At 43.0% G+C, this 15,828-nt stretch overlaps 1 protein-coding gene across 1 annotated transcript in view; it reads right to left on the bottom strand.

Moving 5' to 3' along the window:
• Positions 1-15,573, bottom strand: part of SLC16A12 (solute carrier family 16 member 12) — a 44,918-nt gene extending 29,345 nt beyond the window's left edge. Inside the window, 1 exon segment of the mRNA XM_039257741.1 lies at positions 15,301-15,573. The gene's annotated coding sequence lies outside the window, so the exon portion shown is untranslated.
• Between the last annotated feature and the right edge of the window lie 255 nt (positions 15,574-15,828).

The following is a 15,828-nucleotide window of genomic DNA, read 5'->3' as shown; positions in this document are numbered from 1 at the left end:
CATTTCTGTCAACAAGCGGTGCAAACAATGGTAAGGCTTGAGCACCCATTCGGGTGAGTGCTCATGAAAAAACAAAGGGGGAGGGAGCCCACAGGTGAACACAAGGGTATACTGCCCAAAAAACAACTCGTGTTTCTTTCAAAACAGGTCACTTACTAGATTTCTACGTCTTCAGAAGAGCACAAGTTGGACAAGGCTAACCTAAATGCACAGAGACTTTGGAGCAGACAGCAGGTCTCCCACAGCATTAGTCTGCACATTCTTATAAATAATTAACTGGCCCGATACGGCACGAATATAGTGAAAAAGTCCATTACTGAGTTAAGAGTACACCTAAAACTGTATGCAAAGGAAGCCTGTTACCATCACGTAGTTCTTCCTTTTACTAATTGGCCTCCAATTTATTTCATTTTGACGTCCAACCACTGAAATATAATTGCATTCTGCATCTCATTCTTATTTCAGAAAAGTCTTTTTGGAATGAAGGAGTCTCCATATTATGATGTGCCTCTAAGATTACTCCTTCGCATTACAAATTAGGCTATGTGCTCATTTCTCTTCATCCTCCTTGCTTTCAAAAATCTAGACATTTGCAAGGAATTCTTGCTAATGGTCCATAACTTTCCAATAAAGCACACTTTGGGGGCAAATCTTTCATATTGCCCTCAGTAAAGCTTTCTGAAGTGACCTCTTCTGTCAGTAGGAGACATATATATTTCTTACAGTCAGTACGCTGCTAGAGAAAAGTCGACAGTGATCCTGGAAACACTCATTTTGTTAGGCTCCCAACACGGTCTTTCTGTTGTTCTTTCCTTCCTCCATCCCTTCTATGCACGGCATCTTAACCTTTGTCAAGTACCCTTCTTTATAAATTGCTTTGCAGCCATAAAACAGATAAGGGTGTGTGTGAGAAAAATATCAAGAGTGGAAATCAAGACCACTGGGTGCAAGTGACACTACTTACTTTGATTCACTGTGCAAATCACCGCCTCTCTGCTACCATTTCCTGATCTATAAAACCAGGGAGTTGAATTACTGATGTTTCAAACCAGTATCTCTTCCCCCATACGTGAGTTACCTGGTAGTCCAGACACTCTCAGTAAGCTCAGATTGATTCTACTCTTTGTTTTTACTTAAGAATCATGAAGTTTATCAGTCTCTCTCTTTTTTTTTAGGCATTTCTAAAATACTCATGTACTGCAGATAATTTTTGGAAATATCTCTTGAGGTATTTATTACCTTTTGTTGGCAAGCTGGTTTTCTCTCATTCGCCCCCTTCTATCATCAAAGCTAAGCCCAGAAGTTTATTGTAGGAAACAGGAAGATGGGTCCCGTCCATAATAACTTCACCCATAAATAAGGAACCATAGGATTGTACCATAGGGGAAGATTCTACCACACAAAGGGAAGGTAAAAGTCTACCCAGAGATGAAGGGGGAAAGGTTTTTTAAAAGGAAGAGTGATGAGCTGCCTTTACCATTCTTTTGAGTCTTGAGCAGGGGTGGGTAAGTGGTATAGTGAAGAATTAGGGAAACTGGGTATTTGGGGCAGGGAGTTGCAATAAGGAGACTTGTGCTATACATCCTGTGGGTAACTGTGGGAAGACCCAACTTCATTGGGTTCCCTTGGCCTGTAATGTGTCTGGACAGAGAGAAAGCCAAAGACAGTCCCCACTGACTGTCCCTCACCTCCCACGTGACACAGAATTGACCCGTATGCTCTCCCATGTTCTCAATGGAGACACGAAATACATCTAAGAGATGCGAGACAGGGCGTGGCAAAGGGGAAACAGTCTGAGCCAAATGGAAATCATGGCTGATCTTCACATGAAGAACTGCAGCAGGAAAGACGGGGAATTCCCCCCAGGTCCTGGTCATAAAGGCACTACGGACCATAAGTTCCACCAGTAGCAGATGCATCAGCATGGTGCACAGCAGGGATAGAAGCCAATACCCAGAGACCAGCCAGAGGAGAGTCGCCAACAGAATGAGCAGGCACCAATACCAAGGGCAGCCGCGCCTAAGCCAGTACGAACTCAAGGACCTGCATGCCAACCATGTCCTCCACCATTACCGTGAGGACATATGAGTTCTTCCCAAAGCCAGACAGGCATAGAGGAGAGGGAGCGATAAACACCACAGAAAGGAGAAACAACACTTACTTAGAGATTAACCTTGGATTTGGCTAAATATTGATCCCCAAAGACTGAGCGAAGATGAAAGAGAGTACTTTCAACTTGCAAAGACTGCTAGAAACTCTTTAAAATTGAGGTGTAATTCGTACACAGTAAAACACACCCATTTTTAGGTCTTTGTTTTGATGGCTTTTTGATGTATACACTCACAACCACCACAACCAAGATATAGAACATTTTCATCACTCCACGTATTCCCTTGTGCTCCTCTGAAGTCAATCTCCACCAACCTCAGCACCATGACACCCCTGACTTGCTTTCTGTCCAATATAGATTAGTTTTGTCACTCAAGAATTCCATGAAAATGGAACCGCACAATATGGACTATTTTGTTTCCAGCTTCTTATCACTCATGCTAATGCTTTGAGATTCATCCAGGTTGCTGTGTGTATCTGTAGATTCCTTTTTATTATTGAATAGAACCTATATAATGGATATGCTGTGATTTACTTATGTAGTCATCTGTAGATGGACATTAAGGTTGTTTCCAGTTTTAAACCATGATGAACAAAGCTTCTGTGATATCCTCTATACATGTGTTTTTTGTGGACATCTATTTTCATTCTCTTGAGTAAATACACAGGAATGAAATTGTTGAGTTATATTGTAAGTATATACTTAGCTTAAGAAAAAACTGCCAAACTGTTTTTCAAAAATGGCTGTACAATATTATCAGTAATATATGAGAAGTCCAGTTGCTCCAGTATATAATGGATTCACATTGTAGTGTTTCTTAAATTTATTTATTTTTGAGAGAGAGAGCAGGGGAGAGACAGAGAGAGAGGGGGAGAAAGAGAGAGAATCCCAAGCAGGCTCCGCTGAGGCTGATGCAGGGCTCAAACTGACAAACCATGAACCGTGAGATCATGACCTCAGCTGAAATCAAGAGTTAGATGCTTCACCGACTGAGCCACCCAGGTGCCCCACGTTTTAGTTTTAACTTGTGCTTCCCTGATGACTAAGGATGTTAACTAGTTTTTCCATGTACTTATCAACTATTCATATATTTTCTTTTGTCTATTCAAATATGCATGTTTTGGGGGCATTGCCTTTTTACTGAGATATAAAAATTCTTTGTATATTGTAGATACAAGTCTTTTGTAGACATATGCATTACAAATATTTTCTCCCATTCTGTGGCTTGCTTCATTTCTTAGTGGTATATTTTGAAGAACAGAAGCTATTACTTTTGACGAATTGGAATTCATTATTTTTTCTTGTATAGCCAATTATAGTATTTCTATATATTAGGGGTGAGCAATTCCAAATTAAAATTTTAAAATGCTACTTTATGGTAGCATCAAAAATCATGAAATGTCCAGGAATAAACAACATAATACTTGGATTATTTTTTACACTAAAAACTCCAAAACAGTGCTGGGAGAAATTTATAAATGCCTAAAAGAGAGAGAGAGAGAGATACCACATTCATTCCATGGAGATGCTGAAATTTACCCAAGTTGATTGATACTTTCAATGGTGAGCAACTGCAGAGTGTGCCATGCACACCAAAGGGCAATCTTCCAAGTATGCCATGAGAGGATTCCAACACTTTTCTGCACAGCCTTTATGGCGGTGGAGCAAAGCATTCCAGTCCTGCAGACTTCTAGCCGGGGCAAACACACGCTCTGAAAAGGACTGAATGTGGAGGGAAGTTAAAGAAAGTCCTTTCTGCCTGGGTTTGCACAGTCTGTGGCCCAGGGACCCAACTATTTTTTCCATTGGAGTCTCTGGGTCTTAGGGATGACATCTAATGCATATGGATTTATTTAGTTTTGTTGCTCAATGATATCACATGTGTGCTATGAAACATAATATTGTTCTTAGTAAGGAAAAACTAGTGATTCACTTTTTTCCCCTCTCCTTTCTGCTTCTCTCTGCTCAGTCCTCCAACAGATCCTGGGAACAGGGGAGTAAATAACTACTGACTTTGACCAGAAATCTGGGGGTGTCTGTCAGGTACCTTTGGGCACTAAACTGACACATTGACTTCTGGTAACACCACTGCTCAAGTTCCTACCCTGTGTGAGACTTCAGGGGCAGGAATACTTTATGTAAGACCTAGAATAAACAGCAGAGCAATTTATATGGTATTTGGTCTACAGAAAGGGAGAAAAAGGTATGACATGTGATTCACATAAGACACAGAGAGTAGAAAGCAACATTCTTTCCTTCCCCGCCACCTCCTAACCCACAGAAGCTGCTGATTCTAGGCAATATCAGAAAAATGCTTACTTCTGCATCTAATAGTTTGTTGACGGTGCAACTCATAACCAGGAGCTTGCCCCCCCCCCGCTTACTGTCTTCTGCAGTGACGGAGTTCTTTTCTCTCCTATTTGGAAGTGCATGTAAAACAAGGGACAGGCCTGAGCTGTAGCCCTCCAGGGATGCCTGGACCTGGGACAGTGTCTGCTTTAAAGCTGGCACTCAACATTTGTGTGGTTCAGTGAATAAATTCTTGTGTCTAACTCTGTGGCCTTGCAGAACTCTTTAATTCTAATTTTGCACTCTTACAGCGTATGGAATTATTAGGTCAGAATATGTTATATCAGAGGCTCCTTGACTGCACAGAGAACCTTGGGGCTTGTGACGAATTTCACAGGGACTTTTTGTTAGTTGACAGAGAGCCTTTCATTGAGGCACAGTTCTGCCTGTCCACACCACCACATTTTCCTCGCTCTGTAATCACTGTTACTGCCATGTCATTGGAACGGGAGGGAAAACCACTCAGATATTTCGGTGGGCTAGAACTTAACCCCCCAAGTCATGCAGTGTGGTGGAGAATAGGTGTTTGAAGGCCACTGTGGGCAGAAGTAAAGTCTGTACAGAGTGTGAACTCCCCGAGAATGGGGGACCCTTGATGCTTCAATGCCTTGGACACTGGCACTCAATAAATATTTAGGGAATGAATATCCCCAATTCTTGAGTTCTAGACATTTTTTCAAATCGCATGGAGAAGAGGGAAGAGGAGCTTGAGGAATGGGGGCAAGAAATTAACCATCATTCTTTGTTCTTTTTAGCAGATTAACCATCCTTCTCAGCATCTGGGTAACAGAGCCCCTGAGTACACCAAACATGGCCAGGCTCTGACCCCAGACCAGGCTAACCCTGGAAACACAACTTCACGGCTAGTGTAATATTAAAACTCAGAGTTTTCCTTCCTGAGTAGGGAAAACCCGGTTCTTCCCTCTGTGTGTTTCTCTCCTTTACCGCCCACACAAAACACACTTCTGTCACTCCTGGTCACCAAACGTGTGGAGGTTTCCCCCACACCAATAAGAATTCAACTCAGTTCTGCCACTGTCGACCCAGAAAAAGTGTCAGATCCCACAGGCTAAGGGCTCAGTCCCAGAAGACTATCCCTCACCCTATCTTCAGACACCAATCACAAGCCTAGGATGTCACCTGAGCTTCTGACCAACAAACTGTCAATGGGCAGTTCTAATGACCTCTTCCCTGGGATCAACTAATTTGCTAGAGCGGCTCACAGAACTCGGGAAAACACTTGCTCAAGTCTACCAGTTTACTGTAAGAGGACATGGTAAAGGATACAGATGAGCTTCCAGATGGAAGGGACGTATAGGGCAAGGTATGTGGGAAGGGCTGTGGGACTTCCATGCCATCTCCAGACATCACACTATCTCAGCACCTCCATGTGTTACCAAACCAGAAGCTTCCTGAACCCCACACTATTTTATGGAATTTATGGAGACTTCCTTGCATAGACATGATCAATTGGCTCCATTTTCAGCCCCTCTCCCATCTCTGAGAAAGGGAGGTGGGTGTGAGGCTGAAAATCCCAAGCTTCTAATCATGGCATGGCCTTTCTGGCGACCAAGAGAGTGGCTAAAGCTGCACACGGGTTTCTGGAGGGCTCACCTACAGAGCCTGGCGCTCAGCCCACCGTCTGCCTCACACTGCACAGGCCATCAAATTCCACAGGCCCTTAGAGATGTTTATTTTTGTGCTCCGTAGACTCTGCTCACTGCTTGAGCGATAGTAGGTCACCGAAAGGACAAGGTGTTGCCAAGGCTGGGAATGTGGTGTACTCTTTTTTCAAGACCAAGGACCTGAATTTCTTTCGGGAAATAAAAAAACTTAGAAATGATTTTACAAAAATTCTTTCAAGATGTGGGTGGTCATCTTTGTCTCTATCCTGATAGGAAGAGTTAGGACTGAACCAGTTCATTCCACTTCCTCTGAGTTTTGGACCCAAGGAAAAGTCTGGTGAACTTTAACAGCAAAGGCCTTGGAAGTAGTTGCCAACTTTTTCATGTGTGAGCTTGCACTAAGCATTTAAAAATATTTCCTAAAATAAATAAATAAAATAAAATATCTCCTTAGTCAGACATGGCCATAAACACACACACATGCACGCACTCATTTTATTTGAGGGAGAAATGGAACACGAGCTGGGGAGGAGGCAAGAGAATCCCAAATAGGCATCATGCTCAGCAGGGAGCCCAATGCGGGGCTCAACTCCTCAATCCTGGAAGCATGACCTGAACCAAAATCAAGAGTCAGTGACTTAGGGTACCTGGATGGCTCAGTCACTTAAATGCCTGACTCTTGACTTTAACTCAGGTCATGATCTCATGGTTCATGGGTTCAAGCCCCGCCTTCAAGTTCTGTGCTGACAGCATGGATCTTGCTTCGGATTCTCTCTCTCTCCCTCTCTCTCTGCGCCCCCATCAAAAATAAACATTAAAAAAAACAAAAGAGTCGGGTGCTCAACTGACTGAACCACCCAAGCACCCCAGCAATCGTTATATTTTTAATATATTTGTTGATTAAGAAAATACATAAAACAACAGTTAAAATATATTTCATGGTATTTTCAAATATATATAATTTTATAACCACTAAGCCATTTATAAACGTTTGAAAAAGCCTGACAACTGTGTAAGATATTATTCTGTTTAGAGTTGAGGGTCCTGCATGTACATGTAGGTTTGCATACCCTGGATTAACTCTCTTGTCTCCTTCCAGGTCAGAGACACCCCCCCCCCTCCAGATTAGAAGCCCCTCTCTGTTTACGATGGGTAGGGCTAGTGCCTTGGAGAACATAAATTTCTTCTGGTTTACTAGGTGTTTTTTTTAATCCAAGGTCCTTGTAGGAGCCAGGAAGTTGGGGAGGCTTCCACAAATACATTTATAAAGATGTGAGCTGTGTTCATAAACTCTAACAAAGGTCAGTAGAGTCCCCAGGGGGTAGTAACAGTGGAAGATATTGCCACCTCCAGGGCTGAAGGGCAGAGGAAGAGAGCAGTTACTGAAACCTTCTATAAAGTCACCGCAGAAAGTCCTGAGCAAAGGAAAGCAGCCAGTCCACAAGGATCAGACAGTAAAAGAGCCAAGGGCACAAATACACCAGCCTCACGCTCCAGATGCCTTCCAAGTCCTCTCAGTACATAGACCCAATGGGGACCCAATTGATGCAGCCCACACAGGTCAGTCTCCCAGGGTGGAGATGGATGGACAGTGAACTCAGAGGGACAAATGCAAGCCATCCTGCACACCAGTGTGGGCTGTAAGCCTATCATGCACTGGGGCTCTGGGTAAAAGATGAGGTCAATTCCTAAACCACTGCAAGGCTTGCCTTTAAACAAGAGCAAGTTACTCAAGGTTACCAACTCAAATCTTATGGCTTATTTCAAATACGAAACCCAGTTGTGAGACTGACCTCCTCCTTCACTGCTCATACTTTAGCTCTTGCTCCCTTTGTTGCAGGCAGCATTCACCTTTAAAGGGACAACGCCCAAATCTGCCTCTGTGCTGCCAACCTTCCTCACGCTGTGGACTCAAACCTCCAATCAATAGCCTCAAGGTACCTCAAACTCACATGTCCAAAAGAGCACAGGCTATTCTCCCCCTGGAAACACAAAGTGTGTGTGTGTGTGTGTGTGTGTGTGTGTGTGTGTGTGTTTAATGCTTTCAGTATTTTCCAACTAGGCATGCTAGAACACTCCGAGTCCCCTTGACAACTCCCCAGCTCTCATGACCAATGAGTGCAACTCTTCACTTCTGCTTGTGTGCCTCTCACATCTGCCCTCCCTTTTGGATTTCCCTTTGTCTTTTTTTTTTTAAATTTGTTTATTTTTGAGAGAGAGGGACAGAGCATGAGGAGGGGCAGAGAGAGAAGGAGACACAGAATCTGAAGCAGGCTCCAGCCTCTGAGCTGTCAACACAGAACCCAACGTGGGGCTCAAACTCATGAACCACGAGATCATGACCTGAGCCGAAGTTGGACACTTAACCGGCTGAGCCACCCAGGTGCCCCTGAGTTTCCCTTTGTCTTATACTTGAACCAAGCTGGAGCCTTCCCCGGGGCTCCTGGCTCCATCCATCACTTATAGAGTGACCCTATTTAGACTTCTTTGCTACTCACTAATTGCAACTCTTAGTTAGTGCTCAGGACTCAGCTGCCTTATCGGTGGGGCTCGATCTCACGAATGTGAGGATCATGACCTAAGCTGAAATCAAGTTGGATGCTTAACCGACTAAGCCATCCAAGCGTCTCTAGAAAAACATTTTTAAAACAAAAAAATCCACATTTCTCTGACAGGATCTCTCCCTCTAAAGGATTTCAGGGGTTCCCTTCTCCCTCTACTATTGCCCTTGATGCCTTTAAAACTGCACGAAGACAAGCACTGCATCACATTTTTAAGCACGCACAACAGGGCACTTGGGGTGGGGGGTGGGGTCAGACATCTCTGGCCTTGAAACCCAACTCAGTCAACTGCTATCTGAGTGGCTATGACATGAGACTTAGCTTGCTGAATCTGTGTACTGCTGTGTCTGTGGGAGTTAATAGTTCCTCTTGAATAGGGCTTTAATGAGGACTGAAGGGCAAAGTACATGTAAAAGCACCTAGTGCCTACTAAAACATTCACGTGTTAGCACAGTACACACTCACAAAATGCTTACCTAAGCTAAACTTATACCAGTTGCTAGTTCCAATAGTGACATGATTACCAAATTATTAGTCAGTGAGTGTCTTCATTATAGCTGAAAGTACCCATGTTTCTTTTCCTAGAGTATCCAAAGGAAAATAAGTCAAGGAGTCACCCAAGGACTTCACATTGCGATGTCAACTTTCTTTTATGCTTTAGAGATGGTGCAAAAGAGTGAAATAATGGAGAGAGAGAGAGAGAGGCAGAGAAAATGACAGGGAAAACAATCATCCAATAAATACCATGTTTTTTGAAACTTTAAACCAATTTTCACTCCTTTGCAGTGTTTAGCTGGTTCTTTTGAAATGCACACAGCAGTTGGGGCGCCTGGGTGGCTCAGTCTGTTAAGTGGCCGACTTCAGCTCAGGTCATAAGGTCTAGCCCCGCATCGGGCTCTGTGCTGACAGCTCAGAGCCTGGAGCCTGCTTCGGATTCTGTGTCTCCCTCTCTCTCTGACCCTCCCTGCTCACACTCTGTGTCTCTCTCTCTCAAAAAAAGAAATAAACGTTAAAAGAATTTTTTTTGAAATGCACACAGCAATTCTTTGCAGGCAATTGTCTGTATACCAAATATCTGTAGCCACATTCTCTTCTCTCTTAATGACCTTTCCTAAGAGGTCCAGGGAGGGCATGTCCAAGCCATGGATTCTTATGAAGCCTTCCCCAGGGATGGTCATGGGGGCTGGGGCAGCACCAAAAACACGCCCAAGCTGGGCAAATGCATAGTCAGAACACAAAATGTGGCTGCTCTGAGCACACCTACAGAAAATACCCATGCAGGGGCTCCTGGGTGGCTCAGTCGGTGAAGCGTCCGACTTCGGCTCAGGCCATGATCTCACGGTTCGTGGGTTCGAGCCCCGCGTCAGGCTCTGTGCTGACAGCTAGCTCAGAGCCTGGAGTCTGCTTCAGATTCTGTGTCTCCCTCTCTCTCTGACCCTCCCCTGCTCATGCTGTCTCTCTCTCTCTCAGAAATAAATAAAACATCTAAAAAAAATTTTTAAAAAAGAAAATACCCATGCATACAGACAAAATGAGAAAGGAATGCACAAAAATAGAAAGCAGTTGTGTGAAGAAAGTAAGATGATGAAGGATCTTTTCCTGTATTTTCTGAACTTCTCATAATACTCATATCCTTCTTATAAACAGTAACAAAACCATTTTTACACAGTTGTAACTAAGTGTGTACTTGCTGGTTTTTTTCCATTACAAACATTTATATAGGCTTTTTTAAAAATATATTTTACAGAGATGACATTTCCCATTTATTATGTTTACCATGCATACGTTTGCTGTCTTTATTCAAATGTGTCAAGATTTTTATCCTTCCAGTCATACCTGAGAAGGCTTTGCTTTGGGGCCACTCTCTCATACGTGAATTAAAGGTTACTCCTCACTTTTTTCTTCTCAAGAGGCTGAAAACAAGAAATCTATTTGTGGAAAGAAGAGCTTTCTGATCATATTTTAAGCTTGTCTAAGGAAACAATTCAATTGACAGAGTTTAATTTTTATTGTTTTTCTTTTCATATATATGTATGTGTGGTGGGATGTGGTGTGTGTGGTGTGTGTTTGTAAAATAAATCTATTCCAGCATGGTCTTTCACTATAATTTCCAAGTTTGTTTTCCTCTTACAAAGTGATGCAATTTTTTTGTTGTTGTTAATTTATTTATCTTGAGAGAGAGGGAGGGAGGGAGGGAGAGAGGGCACACCCTCGCTCGTAGGGGTACATGCGGGGGAGGGACAGAGAAAGGGAGAGAGAGAATCCCAAGCAGGTGCTGGCATAGAGCCTGATGCAGGGCTTGAACCCACAAACTGTCAGATCATGACCCAAGCTGAGGTCAGACGGTTAACTGACAACCACCCAGATGCCTCAGTGATGCAATATTTGATGAGTAAATAACAGGGGATGAAAATGTCCAGCTTAGGGACAACTGTACTGGATGGAATGAGAATGGAATGAGAATCTGAGGTTCTTGCTCAGGACATTCTAGTCTCCCATAAGAATCTCATCTCTCTTCTTTGACCTAATTTTTGAGAGAATGTGGACAATGACAGAATTGTCTTCACTGGGGGCAAGGGAAGGAGTTACTTAACATCTTCAGAGTAAGAATAAATAAGGTTTGAGTTATCTTGGATAGTTTCAGAATCTTGGAATGAGAATAATCTGAACAAAGAAAATAAACATTTTGATTTCTACAAAACAATCATCTATAAGACCGAAAAGTACAGCTTTGTGGGTACTTAATCGCTGATGTCTTAAACTGATATTCCTCACTTGGAATAGAGTGTCAAATAATATAAATTCAATTTATTTGGCTTCTCATTTCTCAAAAACACAATCAATTAAGAACACAGCAAAAAAGGCTGATGGGGGGCACCTGGGTGGCTCAGTCGGTTAAGCATCCATCTCTTGATTTTGGCCCAGGTCATGATCTCACAGTTCACGGGATTGAGCCCCACATTGGGGCTATCATCCCGCTATCAGTGCAGAGCCCACTTGAGGTTCTCTCTCTTCCTCTCCTTGCCCCTCCCCCATTCTCTCTCACTCTCTCTCTCAAAATAAACTTAAAAAAAAAAAAAAGGTTGATGAATGGCTGAAGTCTATGTTCCAAAGACCAGTGTATTTTTAATATGTCTCCTACATGAACAAGTTATGGGTTTCAAGCCCACCAATGATAAGCAGTAATCATAGTGTTGGGGTAGGGGGAAGATATCACAGACAAATCTGTCACCAAATGTGAGATCATTGTTAACAGTCTGAGAGCAATAGAGACAACCTAGAATAAAAGAATCAAAGAGAAAAAGATAAAAAGAGAGAGAGAGAAAAGACCCAGAAAATTCAAGAGCTTGGAGTCATTTTGTAAAATTAACCAGAGCAGAGGCAGAAATCTCTAGCATTTGTGGCAATTAGCTGAAATGGTTCTTAGTGAGCTGTCCGGCCCCCAGAAGATGGAAGGGGGAGATGATGCGTGTCTTGCAGAGTTGGTGGGCAGCAAGCTCACTGCCTGGCACTGGCGAGCATCTGGGGTTATATGGAAAAGCCTCCTAGGGTTTACTTATCTATAGGAAACAAAGATAAAGTCCACAAAGACTGAGAAATGGATATCCCCTCAAACTCAGACAAAGAAGATTTAGGATTTAAAAAAAAAGTTCATTAGGGGCGCCTGGGTGGCTTAGTCGGTTAAGCGTCCGACTTTCGCTTAGGTCATGATCTCACGGTTCGTGGGTTCGAGCCCCGCGTGGGGCTCTGTGCTGACTGCCAGCTCGGAGCCTGGAGCCTGTTTCAGAGTCTGTGACTCCCTCTCTCTCTGACCCTCCCCTGCTCACGCTGTCTCTCTCTCTCTCTCCTAGAAATAAATAAAACATAAAAAAAAAAATTAAAAAAAAAAGTTCATTAAATCTTTCCGGGGAAGAAAAATTTTAAAAAACCAGAGCCAAATGTAATTTGTAATTTACATCTGTAAATTACGTGACTGTGACATGTAATAGGTAGAAACAAATCTAAAAACAGAGAGGGGAGAGGAAACGAAGGCTACAGAAACAGAGGCCTCCTGGATCCCTTATTTCTCTTCTTCTCAACTTCACTTCCAATATGGATAATGTAATTCTGAGGACACGTTCCTTCTGCAGTGGGCAGTTCAAAGGTCCTAGGTCAGAAAACAGTAGATACACTGTGTTCCAGAAGAGATCCCTGTTGCTTCCTAGTAGTAAATCGACCCCTGCAGGTCAGAAGACACTCAAGGATGAAATTTGCAAGTATGGGATGAAATGCCGACCTCTTCACTGCCGGGGGCAGTGCTTCAGAAACCTGCTGGACGGCCACCATGAATGCCTTCCACAGCTGGCTCGGAAGGAGGCCACAGCTTCTGTGGGATCTATACAAAGGGTCAGATTCCTCCCAACAAGCATGGCCATCCTGGGCAAGGCGACAAGGCTCCTCTAAAGGGAAATAACATTTGACTGACTAACTGGATATTTAAAGGAAATACCCAGAATGGTGTGTCCAAAAGACAACTCAACATTTTAATTCTATACATGAATATCATCAAAGTAGCAACAAGCTACTATTTTGTGAGCACTGATCTACAGGCGAGGCACTGTGCTCAGGGAGTCACATGTGCGACAGTCTTTCGGAAGAGGATCTGGATATCTGCTCCTTACTGTCAGCGGCATCCTGGTACCGTGATTTTGCGTAGCAGAATTTCCCTTTCCTTTCTGAATTAATTCCAAGCCTATAGAAGTGCTGATAAGAGCTTGGCAACCAAACCCCCTCACCCTCAAACAGTTTGTGGGAGAATCAGTGAGGTTTTAAAATAACCTAGCCTTGTGGCGCCTGGGTGGCTCAGTCGGTTAAGTATCTAACTCTTGGTTTCGGCTCAGGTCATGATCTCAAGGTTTGTGGGTTCGAGCCCCATGTTGGGCTCCACGCTGGCAACACAGAGCCTGCTTGATATTATCTCTCTCTCCCTCATAACAAATAAATAACCTTAAAAAATTTTTATAAATAATCTAGCTTTAATTAATTTGGCCATTGCAATACATATGCCTGGGATACCAGCAGCAACAAAACAGTAACGATGACAGTCCTCCACCAAATGATCCCTTACAAATCTATAGATGCTCCTTTTCTGAGCAGTATGGATTCCCAATGGACCACTTCCCTCTTGTAGAAGAAGTAAGGAGAATAAGGAGGAAGGAAATGGCCTAGGACGCAGCAGCTCATGGGGGACTGAGATACCAGTGACAGCCAGGCATAGCAAGGTCTGACTGAGATCATTCCGCACAGTATCAGGATAAATAGAAGCTTTGATGTGACAAGAGTCAAAATGAGAACTGACATGTCAGGAGAGCGACGGGGGAATGGTTCACACCCCTATCGGCATGAGCTACCTTACAGCCTCATGGAAGGAGTCTTTCGTGAGGAAAGAAAGAGTGATTATACTTTTTACTTTTAAACAGTAATCTCTACAAAATGTGGGTATATCGATATCAGTGGTATTATCATTGTCAAAAAAGCCTTACAATTATTTCTGGTATTGTTTTCATTTAAATAAGGGAACCAGGTCCACCATTTTATAGACACACTCTTTTGACCGAAACAGTACTGCTTAACTGAATCATCAGTATCACACACATATCACTGATGTTGCCAAAAGTCATAGTCACTTTCTTGGAGCGAACAGCCACTGCAGAGGATAGCCAAAAGAATATGCTAAAGGTTTTAAGTAGTTTCAAAACATGAGGCTCCAAAATATTGTGAATAATAGATCGACCTTAAAAATTCCTAAGGTGGCTGCTTTTACAAGGATAATATCATTTGGATATATATTTCCTTTTGAGTCAATAGTGTATTACATGTATTTAAATCTGTGAACAAATAATAATATTTGTTATTTCAGAAATGATGGGGGAAAAAGGTATAAAATTTATTGCTGACTAGTCCCTAAAGGTATCAGTTCAAGGGCTTCTGTGATCAAGAGAGTCAATATAATTTCTCGTCATCATCAAGGGGAAATAGGAACAAACTTAAACATATAATTCCCCTTGTATCAAACATCAGCATCCATGCTGCTACAGTTCCCTCCACTTGAAAAATCAAGAAAATTATAACAATTTCAGAACGGTCCAAGATAGATGACTATAGTGTCTGAAGACATGAAGGGTCTTCATAGAGGAATGAAAACATAGGGCTTCAGTACTCAAAGAAATAGATCAAGGGTGGATAGGCTTGAAGATTATAAAAACATGACGAGTAGGTATGATGCATCTGGACTTGCAACAAATCTCAGAACCGGCCAGCAATTCCAGAAGCCTGGAAGAGACTGCAGTAGCTATTGTGTAATACACTATTCTCTGATCCTTAAATCCTCCAGCCATCCTACACCAACGGCGTGTCCAAAATTCAATTCTGATACTATCAACCCAGAGTTAGCCTCAGAATTTACAAGTTAAAGGCTTAGTCTATAAGACTGCCCCCGCTCCAGACACCATCTCAAGTTCTGGGCCACTTGTACTCCTGACTGACCAGCTAGAAATTCGGCTTCCCATGCCCCCCCTCCTCAAGTTGATAATTTGCAGAGCTCAAGAAAACACTTTACTTACGTATACGGGTTTATTATACGGGATACAGATGAAACAGATGAAAAGGTACATACATAAAACAAGGTCCAGAAGGGTCCCGAGTCTGTGCTTCCGTCTGTGGAGGTGAGGTGGGCCACCCTCCTGGCAGATGAATTCATGTGGATGTGCTCACCAACCTGGAAGCTCTCTGAATCACAAACAGCTGGATGAGAAGTACTGAATACTTCACAGGTGCTGTGTTTGAAGGGTTGAACAGCAACACCAACCCCCCCCCCCATACCAAAAAACAAGAACCAAAAAACAAACTCCCACTTGAGTTACTATAGAGCCCAGTCTCCAGCCCCACTTCTTGCTGCTCCCAGGAAATTAGTGTGTATGGCTGAAAGTCCGAATCACGTGGTCACACTGGTGACCAGCTCCGTCCTGAGGCTACACAGGGCCCCACCCTACGTTACCTCCTTAACACAGACTCCAGTGTGCTACGAAGTGGTTCCTTATGAATAACAAAAGACATTCCCCTATCACTCAGGAAATTCCAAGAGTTTTAGGAGTGCGGTGCCAGGAGCCAGGGACAAAGACCAATTTTTTTCTTTTTTTTTTTT

The sequence above is a fragment of the Hyaena hyaena genome, unplaced genomic scaffold (assembly GCF_003009895.1).
Source record: "Hyaena hyaena isolate Hyena2069 unplaced genomic scaffold, ASM300989v1 scaffold_631, whole genome shotgun sequence".
Taxonomy (NCBI): domain Eukaryota; kingdom Metazoa; phylum Chordata; class Mammalia; order Carnivora; family Hyaenidae; genus Hyaena; species Hyaena hyaena.
Note: the sequence above shows the minus strand (reverse complement) of the source record. Positions and strands in the feature narration are given on the sequence as shown.